Consider the following 9,313-nt stretch of genomic DNA (forward strand, 5'->3'; position numbering starts at 1 on the left):
AGTTAATGTGTTACTCAATGGATGATGCGTCCATATTGCTAGCAATTGTGTTTATCTATACTGAAAAGACACATTTGTCTGAGCCTGTAGATAATTAAAAGATTTGGGAAAGCTTTAACCCAGAAGGTAACAGTATGGAATGTTTATATAAAGAAATCATCTGAGTACAGCAAAGAAGACATTAAATGAAGTTGCCATTTATTTACATGAAGTGCAGCATCACTAAGAATAACATGGATCAGTTAAAATTGATTGTAAAAGGCGAGTTCACTAGTCCTAAAAGAATTCATAAAATCTGACTGAATAAAATTTGAAGTCAGAGAGCAGAGGTTTCTGGGAAAGGAGGGACTTGTTATTTTTATTTCCGTCCTGCTATATAAGTCAGTATTTTCTACAAGCCCTTTGTAGAGCTTCACACCCAACCACCTCCTCTAACCTTAAAGACCAGGGACACATCAGGTAAGCGTCTCTTTTTCACTTTGTGACTATTGGGACTAGCAGGGATGGCAGTGCAGGGAGAACAATGTTCCTTCTGCATGATGTCAGAGGTCAGGGACGCCATTAGTGTCCCAATCAGGTACATCTGCAGGAAGTGCACCCAACTCTCGCTCCTCCAAGTCCGTGTTAGGGAACTGGAGTGTGAGCTGGATGAACTTCAGATCATTCGGGAGACAGAGGCTATGATAGCTAAGAGTTACAGGCAAGTAGTTACTCCTAGGCATAAAGAAAGCTGGGTGACTGTTCGAAAGGGGAGAAAGCAGTCAGTGGAGGGATCCCTGCGGTTGTTCCCCTGAAAAACATGTATACTGTTTTGGATACTGTTGAGGGGGACGACTTACCAGGGGTATGCAGTGGGGCCCAGGTCTCTGGCACAGAGCCTGTCCATGTTGCACTGAAGAGAAGGAGGGAAAGGAGGGGAGTGTTAATCATTGGGGACTCAATAGTTAGAGGCTCAGATAGAAGGTTTGTTGGGAACGAACGAGACTCGCGGTTGATGTGTTGCCTCCCAGATGCCATAGTCCATGATGTCTCAGATCGTGTCTTTGAGGTCCTGAAGGGAAAGGGTGACCAGCCTCAAGTCATTGTCCATGTAGGGACCAACGACATAGATAGACAGAGGGATAGGGATGTAAGGCAGGATTTCAGGGAGCTAGGGTGGAAGCTGAGAGCTGGAACAAACAGAGTTGTTATCTCCGGTTTGTTACCAGTACCACGTGATAGTGAGGCAAGGAATAGGGAGAGATATCAGCTGGACACGTGGCTGCAAGGATGATGCAGGAGAGAGGGTTTCAGGTACTTGGATAATTGAGGTTCATTCTGGGGAAGGTGGGACTTGTACAAACAGGACGGTCTTCACTTAAACCAGAGGGGTACTAATATCCTGGATGGGGAATTTGCTGGTGCTATTCGGGTGGGTTTAAACTAGCTCAGCAGGGGGATGGGAACCGCAGTGCACAGGAGGATGAGATTAGGAAGGATAGGGACAAGATTTCAGGGTCACAGGAATGTGCTGGCAGACAGCGAAGTGGTTTGAAGTGTGTCTACTTCAACGCCAGAAATATCCGAAATAAAGTAGGTGAGCTTGCAGCATGGATAGGTACCTGGGACTTCGATGTTGTGGCCATTTCGGAGACATGGATAGAGTAGGGTGAGGAATGGATGTTGCAGGTTCCAGGTTTTAGATCTTTCATTAAGAACAGGCAAGGTGGTAAAAGAGGGGGAGGTGTGGCCTTGTTAGTAAGGATAGTATAACGGTGGCTGAGAGAACTTTTGATGAGGACTCGTCTCCTGAGGTAGTGTGGGCTGAGGTTAGAAACAGGAGAGGAGAGGTCACACTGCTTGGAGTTTTTTATAGGCCTCCGCAGAGTTCCAGGGAGGTGGAAGAGAGGATTAGCAAAATTATTCTGGGTAGGAGTGAAAGGAACAGGGTGATCATTATGGGGGACTTTAACTTCCCCAACATTGACAGGAAATGCTATAACTCTAGTACGCGATGGATCACTTTTTGTCCAATGTGTACAGGAGGGTTTCCTGACACATATGTCGAAGGGCCAACAAGAGGGGAGGCCACACTGGATCTGGTACTTGGTAATGAACCAGGCCAGGTGTTTGATTTAATTGTAGGTGAGCACTTTGGTGAGAGTGACCATAATTCAGTTACGTTTAATTTAGCGATGGAAAGGGTCAAGAGTCAAGAGTTATCGATGGAGCAAGGGCAACTATAATGCAATTAAGCAATAATTAGGAGGCATAGAATGGGGTAGCAAAATGAAGGGGATGCAGACAATGGAAATGTGGAGCTGGTTTAAGGAACAGATATTGCGTGTCCTTGATAGGCATATCCCTGTCAGGCAGGGAGGAAGTGATGAGGTAAGGGAACCGTGGTTTACTACAGAAATTGCATCTCTTGTTACAAAGAAGAAGGAGGCTTATGTGTTGATGAGGCGAGATGGTTCAGATGAGGCGATGGAGAGTTACAGATCAGCAAGGAAGGATTTAAAGAGAGAGTTAAGAAGAGCAAAGAGAGGGCACGAGCAGTCTTTAGAATAAAGGAGAACCCTAAAGCTTTCTATAGGTATGTGAGGAATAAAAGGATGATTAGGGTAGGAATAGGGTCAATCAAAGACAGAAGTGGGAAGTTGAGTGTGGACCCTGTGGAGATCGGAGAGGTGCTAAACGAACATTTCTCATCGGTTTTCACTCAGGAAACCAGAATAATGTTGAGGAGAAGAATGATTGTACGAGATATTAGACTAGAAAGGATCGAGGTTAGTTACAAACAGGTGTTATCAATTCAAAGTTTGGGAGAAGATTTGTAGCTTGGGTGCTCGTCGTTGTGGTTCTGTTCGCCGAGCTGGGAATTTGTGTTCCAGATGTTTCATCCCCTGTCTAGGTGACATCCTCAGTGCTTGGGAGCCTCCTGTGAAGCGCTTCTGTGATCTTTCCTCCGGCATTTGTAGTGGTTTGAATCTGCCGCTTCTGGTTGCCAGTTCCAGCTGTCCGTTGCAGTGGTCGGTATATTGGGTCCAGGTCGATATGCTTATTGATTGAATCTGTGGATGAGTGCCCTGCTTCTAGGAATTCCCTGGCTGTTCTCTGTTTGGCTTGTCCTATAATAGTAGTGTTATTATACTATTGGTATTAGTGTTACCAATTCTAGAAGGAGTGAAAGTAGACAATTGCCCTGGACCGGATGGGATTTATCTGAGGATTCTCTGGGAAGCTAGGGAGGAGATAGCTGAGCCTTTGGCTTTGATGTTTGAGTCGTCATTGTCTACAGGTTTGGTACCAGAGGACTGGAGGATTGCAAATGTTGTGTCCTTGTTCAAGAAGAACAGTAGAGATGACCCAGGTAATTATAGACCAGTGAGCCTTACTTCTGTTGTAGGAAAGGTTTTGGAAAATATTATAAGAGATAATATTTATAATCATCTAGCAAGCAAAAATTTGATTTCAGATAGTCAACATGTTTCTGTCAAGGGCAGGTTGTGTCTCACAAACCTCATTGAGTTTTTTGAGAAGGTGACCAAGTATGTAAATGAGGGTAGGGCAGTTGATGTGGTACACAAGGACTTCAGTAAAGCCTTTGGTAAGGTTCCACATGGTAGGCTGTTGGAGAAAATACAGAGGCATGGAATTGAGGGTGATTTAGCAGTTTGGATTAAAAACTGGCTTTCTGAAAGAAGGCAGCGAGTGGTGGTTGATGGAAAATATTCAGCCAAGAGTCCGGTTACTAGTGGTGTGCCACAAGGATCTGTTTTGGGACCACTGCTGTTTGTCATTTTTATAAATGACTTAGACACAGGCATAGGTGGATGGATTAGTAAATTTGCAGATGACACTAAAGTCGGTGGAGTAGTGGACAGTTTGGAAGAATGTTACAGATTGCAGGGGGACTTGGATAAACTGCAGAACTGGGCTGAGAGGTGGCAAATGGAGTTCAATGCAGCTAAATGTGAGGTGATGCACTTTGGAAGGAACTACAGGAAGGCAGAATACTGGGTCGATGGAAAGAGTCTTGGTAGTGTGGGTGTGCAGAGGGATGTTGGAGTCCATGTACATAGATCTCTGAAAGTTGCCACCCAGGTGGATAGTGCAGTTAAGAAGGCATACAGTGTGTTAGGTTTCATTGGTGGAGGGATTGAGTTCCGGAGCCGTGATGTCATGCTGCAACTATACAAAACGTTGGTGAGGCCACACTTGGAATATTGCGTATAGTTCTGGACCCCATATTTCGGGAAGGATGTGGAAGCATTGGAAAAGGTGCAGACGAGATTTACCAGGATGTTGCCTGGTCTGGAGCGAAGGTCTTATGAGAAAAGGCTGAGAGACTTGAACCTGTTCTCATTGGCAAGAAGAAGGCTAAGGGGGATTTGATAGAAACATACAAGATGATCAGAGGATTAGATAGGGTAGACAGTGAAAGTCTTTTTCCTAGGATGATGATGTCAGCTTGTATGAGGGGGCATAACTACAAATTGAGGGGTGATAGATTTAAGACAGATGTTAGAGGCAGGTTCTTTACACAGAGAGTGGTAAGGGTGTGGAATGCCCTACCTGCTAATGTAGAGAACTCAGCCACATTAGGGAGATTTAAACAATCCTTAGATAAGCACATGGATGATTTTGGGATAGTATAGGGGGATGAGCTGAGAATAGTTCACAGGTCGGTGCAACATCGAGGGCCGAAGGGCCTTTTCTGCGCTGGATTGTTCTATGTTCTATGAAAATGATTGTTCAGAAACGAGTCTGTAGCTATAGGCTTCTCAGAAGGACAAAGGATGAAAGATCAGAGATCAGATAAAACTATTTATCAAAGTGAGGGTGGGGATTAAATGGTGTTGGGAGAAGGAAAAAACACATGAACAAAATCTCTTCAAGTTGGCAGAATGATCGCAAAAGGAAAACTGAGGTAGTAAGGTTATGATACAAGCCCAAAACAAAAGTAGGAGAGATTAACGTAATTGGGGAGATATTAAAATGATGAATGTGCAAAGATTGTGTTGTAACCTTGGAGGATTTTAATCTTCCTAAAATAAACTGGAAGACAGGGTAAGGTTAATCCATATTTACGAAGGAACTTATTTCACAAATATTTCTTAAACAGCTGAGAAGGAATACACAAAATCGAAAGTAACTTGCTCCTAAGTCATGGAGAATGTGAAAAATTAACTTTTAACAGAACTCATTTCAGTTCTTAACTTTAAGGTTGAAATAAGAATATCCAGATAATAAAACCTATTAAATGTTAGATACCAGGAAAATAGGCTTTGAAGACACAATAAACAAAGGTATTAAAAAAACAATAACATGGGATGAACTATCTAAGAAAAGTGAGGAAGTGGTGGATGTGGGCACAGTTACAATATTTAAAAGACATTCGGATGGATACATGAATAGGCAAGGTTTGGAGGGATATGGGCCAGGAGCAGGCAGGTGGGGCTAGTTTAGTTTGGAGTGATGTTTGGCCTGGACTGGTTAAACCGAAGGATCTGTTTCCATGTGGTATGACTCTAAATGAATGGAAGGAATACATAAAGTTTTAGAAAAGATTTGCATTAATCTGTCTCATTTCCTTAAACTCTTTGATTGCAGTTTCTCTCACAGATGAATACACTTTCTGAAGTTTGTAAGTTGTTAATATGAAGATTCTTATTCCTTTCTTATTTGTTCTTACATACATTTATGGGCTTTGACTTTAACAAAAGTATTCTTCATTTTGGAACTTTACCATCACTGCTTTTAAGATTTAAACAACAGTAAAATACCGTGGATGTTGGAAGTGGTCGGCAGAACTGGTCACACATTTGGAGAGAGGAACAGGGTCAGGTCAGGACACTGAAAATAACTTAACTTCAGTTTACAGTATCACTGTCTGAATAAACCTATCAACTGGGTGAAAGTGGGTACTGCAGATGCTGGAGATTAGAGTCAAAATTAGAGCAGTGCTGGAAAAGCACAGCAGGTCAGGCAGCATCTGAGGAGCAGGAAAGTCGATGGAGGTCTTGATGAAGGACTTTTGCCTAAAAATTCGATTTTCCTGCTCCTCGGATGCTGCTTCACGTGCTGAGCTTTTCTAAACCTATCAGTTAGCCAAGGTTTTCAGGACACTTAGAGATTTTCAAATATTAACATGAAAGTATCAGAAAAAAGCACAAAAACAAATGAGAGAATGCTTTTAATTAGTTTGTAATGAAATATGCATTTCAATAATAAGATGAATCTGTTATTTGGAAATTATAAATAAGTCATTGTTTACATTTTATTCAATACAATGTATTAATATTTGGGTTGCACACAGAGACAAATGGATTTACAGCATGGTCAATTCACTGGGGCAGACCTTCTGACAGAACGAATGGCGAATCTAGCACATTTATCAAAATTCTAAAGGCAGCATGGAAGAGCTTGTGATTAGATCTGTCTGTATATGTAAATAAAGCTGCCTGACATAATTTAGAATACAAAGTGCTGGAAACAGAGGGTCAATTTGTCATTATCTGAAAAGGTCAGTTAAGATTCGAGTGGATTTTATTTCTCACGGAACTGGAAATGGAAAGCAGCCTTTAATATCTGTTCAGAACATCGCAAGAGTGAGAGATGAAGGGATAGAAGAGGATCTGAGAACAATAGCTAAATGTCACAATCAATTATACAAGGTAGCATTCACTTTGCGTTCTGAGATACACTAAAGCTAGCAGTAACCACAATAAAGGCTATTCTCTAAGACCTCTGAGCCAGAGCAAACCTTAAATCTGGAAACTGGGTAAAAATAGCAAATGTGAATAATAGACAGTACTGGAAGAAACTAACTTGATTATCACCTGTCAACTTTGAAATGTTATGTAACGCATTTTTATCTTAGAACACAGGAACCTTCAGCCCACCAATGCTACACCAATCATGATGCCATTCTAAACGAATTACCCATTGGCTTGCATGTGGTCCTTAGCCCCCGATTCTGTTATGCACCAGATCGGACTCCGTCAAAATATTTTAAGGCAGGAGCCTCTAACTATTTCTTATTTGAAAGGCAGATGTAAAGTGGCTCTTCTGGATGCGATGCAATTGGTCAAACTACTTAACATTAAGCAAAACACAATTTATTTAAACTCTATGGTTAAAATACAACCAAAGGCTGCATTAAAAATAAACCCAAAGCCTCCCAAGCTCTTCAAGTGTCTTCAGTACCCAGCTCAATCCTCTCATTCAGTCTCTCCCTTAAAACCAGTTCAAAATAACCTCTTAAAGCTACAGCATCGTCACAATTCTCTGTCTGTTCATGTGTCTATCTAAATACCTCTTCAACACTGTAATCATATCTGCTTCTAAACCCTCCCCTGGCAGCATGTTTCAGGTAGCCACTACTCACTCGCACATCTCCTTTAAACTTTCCCCTCTCACCTTAAACCTATGCTTCTTAGTATTAGACATTTCCACCCTGGGAAAAAGACTTTAGCTATCCACCCTATCCATCCCTCTCATAATTTTAGATACTTCTATCAGGTAGCCCCTCAGCCTTTGGCAGTGGAGCAAAAACAATCCAATTTTTGTCAAACATCTCTTTATAGTTAATCCCCTCTAATCTAGGCAACATCCTAGCAACCAATAAAAACCAAAAGAAATGTGGATGCTGTAAATCAGAAACAAAAACAGAAATTGCTGGAAAAGCTCAGCAGGTCTGGCAGCATCTATGGAGAGAAATCAGAGTTAATATTTCAGGATCAGTGACCCTTCTTCAGAAACAAGGGAATGTGAAAGGAATTATGAAGAATTCCTTCCACATTCCCTTGTTTCTGAAGAAGGGTCACTGATCCTGAAATATTAACTCTGATTTCTCTCTTTGAATACGCCAGACCTGCTAAGCTTTCCCAGCAATTTCTGTTTGTGTTTTACAATATTGCATCAGCTACACAGCACAATCTGTTTCTCTCTTCAACCTGGTTTCAGATAATGACCCTCGTGCTGTTTGTTTCCTCTCTTTGCTGTTTTTACTTCAGATGTTCAGCATTTGCAACATTTTTCTTTTATCTTGTATTTACTGTACTGTGCTTTCGATCTCTATGCTTGATTTCTGTAGGCGATAGTAACTGAATGGTTATACCACTACATGAGGAATCCAGCGACCTAGACTAGGGATTTGGGAATATGAATTCAAACTCCATCGCTACAGGTGGTAAGTTTAAACGCAGTTCAGAAATTAATCAGCAATAAACAAATTGCAACGTCAGTCGTGGGTGTGAGTGCAATTGAATGGGGTAGTTGGAGAACCAATCAGACGCCGGACTGGCTGTGACAACTCTGTCCTGTGACCATAGACCTGGAAGTGGGTGGGACAGGAGTCTGGCCCATAGAAAGTTGCCAGCCAATCAGGCGCTGATCAGTGCTGATCAGAAGTGAATCAGAGACCAGTGAGAAGTCAGTTATTGCTAGTTATTGCAACCGCAAGAAATGCAAAACTTGCGCCCACACCTCCCCCCTTACTTCCCTCCAAGGCCCCAAGGGATACTTCCATATCCGCCACAAATTCACCTGCACCTCCACACACATCATCTATTGCATCCGCTGCACCCGATGTGGCCTCCTATATATTGGGGAGACAGGCCGCCTACTTGCGGAACGTTTCAGAGAACACCTCTGGGACACCCGGACCAACCAACCCAACCACCCCGTGGCTCAACACTTCAACTCCCCCTCCCACTCGAACAAGGGCATGCAGGTCCTTGGACTCCTCCATCGCCAGACCATAGCAACACGATGGCTGGAGGAAAAGCGCCTCATCTTCCGCCTAGGAACCCTCCAACCACAAGGGATGAACTCAGATTTCTCCAGTTTCCTCATTTCCCCTCCCCCCACCTTGTCTCAGTCAAATCCCTCAAACTCAGCACCGCCTTCCTAACCTGCAATCTTCTTCCTGACCTCTCCGCCCCCACTCCACTCAGGCTTATCACCCTCACCTTGACCTCCTTCCACCTATCGCATTTCCAACGCCCCTCCCCTAAGTCCCTCCTCCCTACCTTTTATCTTAGCCTGCTGGACACACTTTCCTCATTCCTGAAGAAGGGCTTATGCCCGAAACGTCGATTCTCCTGCTCCTTGGATGCTGCCTGACCTGCTGCGCTTTTCCAGCAACACATTTTCAGTATTGCTAGTTAAAGCCAATCAGAGACCACATAGTGGTAGTTGACCCAATCAGAAGGCAGTCAATGATCAATCAGAAGCCAATCAGTGACCAATCAGAGGCCAATCAGTCAAAGTTAAAAATCATACAACACCATGTTATACAGTAGTCCAACTGCTTTATTTGAAGTTA

The 9,313-nt window shown here is 42.8% G+C and overlaps 1 pseudogene; it reads left to right on the forward strand.

Moving 5' to 3' along the window:
• Positions 1-503: 503 nt before the first annotated feature.
• On the forward strand, positions 504-1,426 carry LOC148145801 (uncharacterized; annotated as a pseudogene).
• Positions 1,427-9,313: the final 7,887 nt, after the last annotated feature.

Source organism: Chiloscyllium plagiosum, unplaced genomic scaffold (assembly GCF_037043375.1).
Source record: "Chiloscyllium plagiosum isolate Xiang-an unplaced genomic scaffold, Cpla_swu_hap1 HiC_scaffold_23, whole genome shotgun sequence".
Taxonomy (NCBI): domain Eukaryota; kingdom Metazoa; phylum Chordata; class Chondrichthyes; order Orectolobiformes; family Hemiscylliidae; genus Chiloscyllium; species Chiloscyllium plagiosum.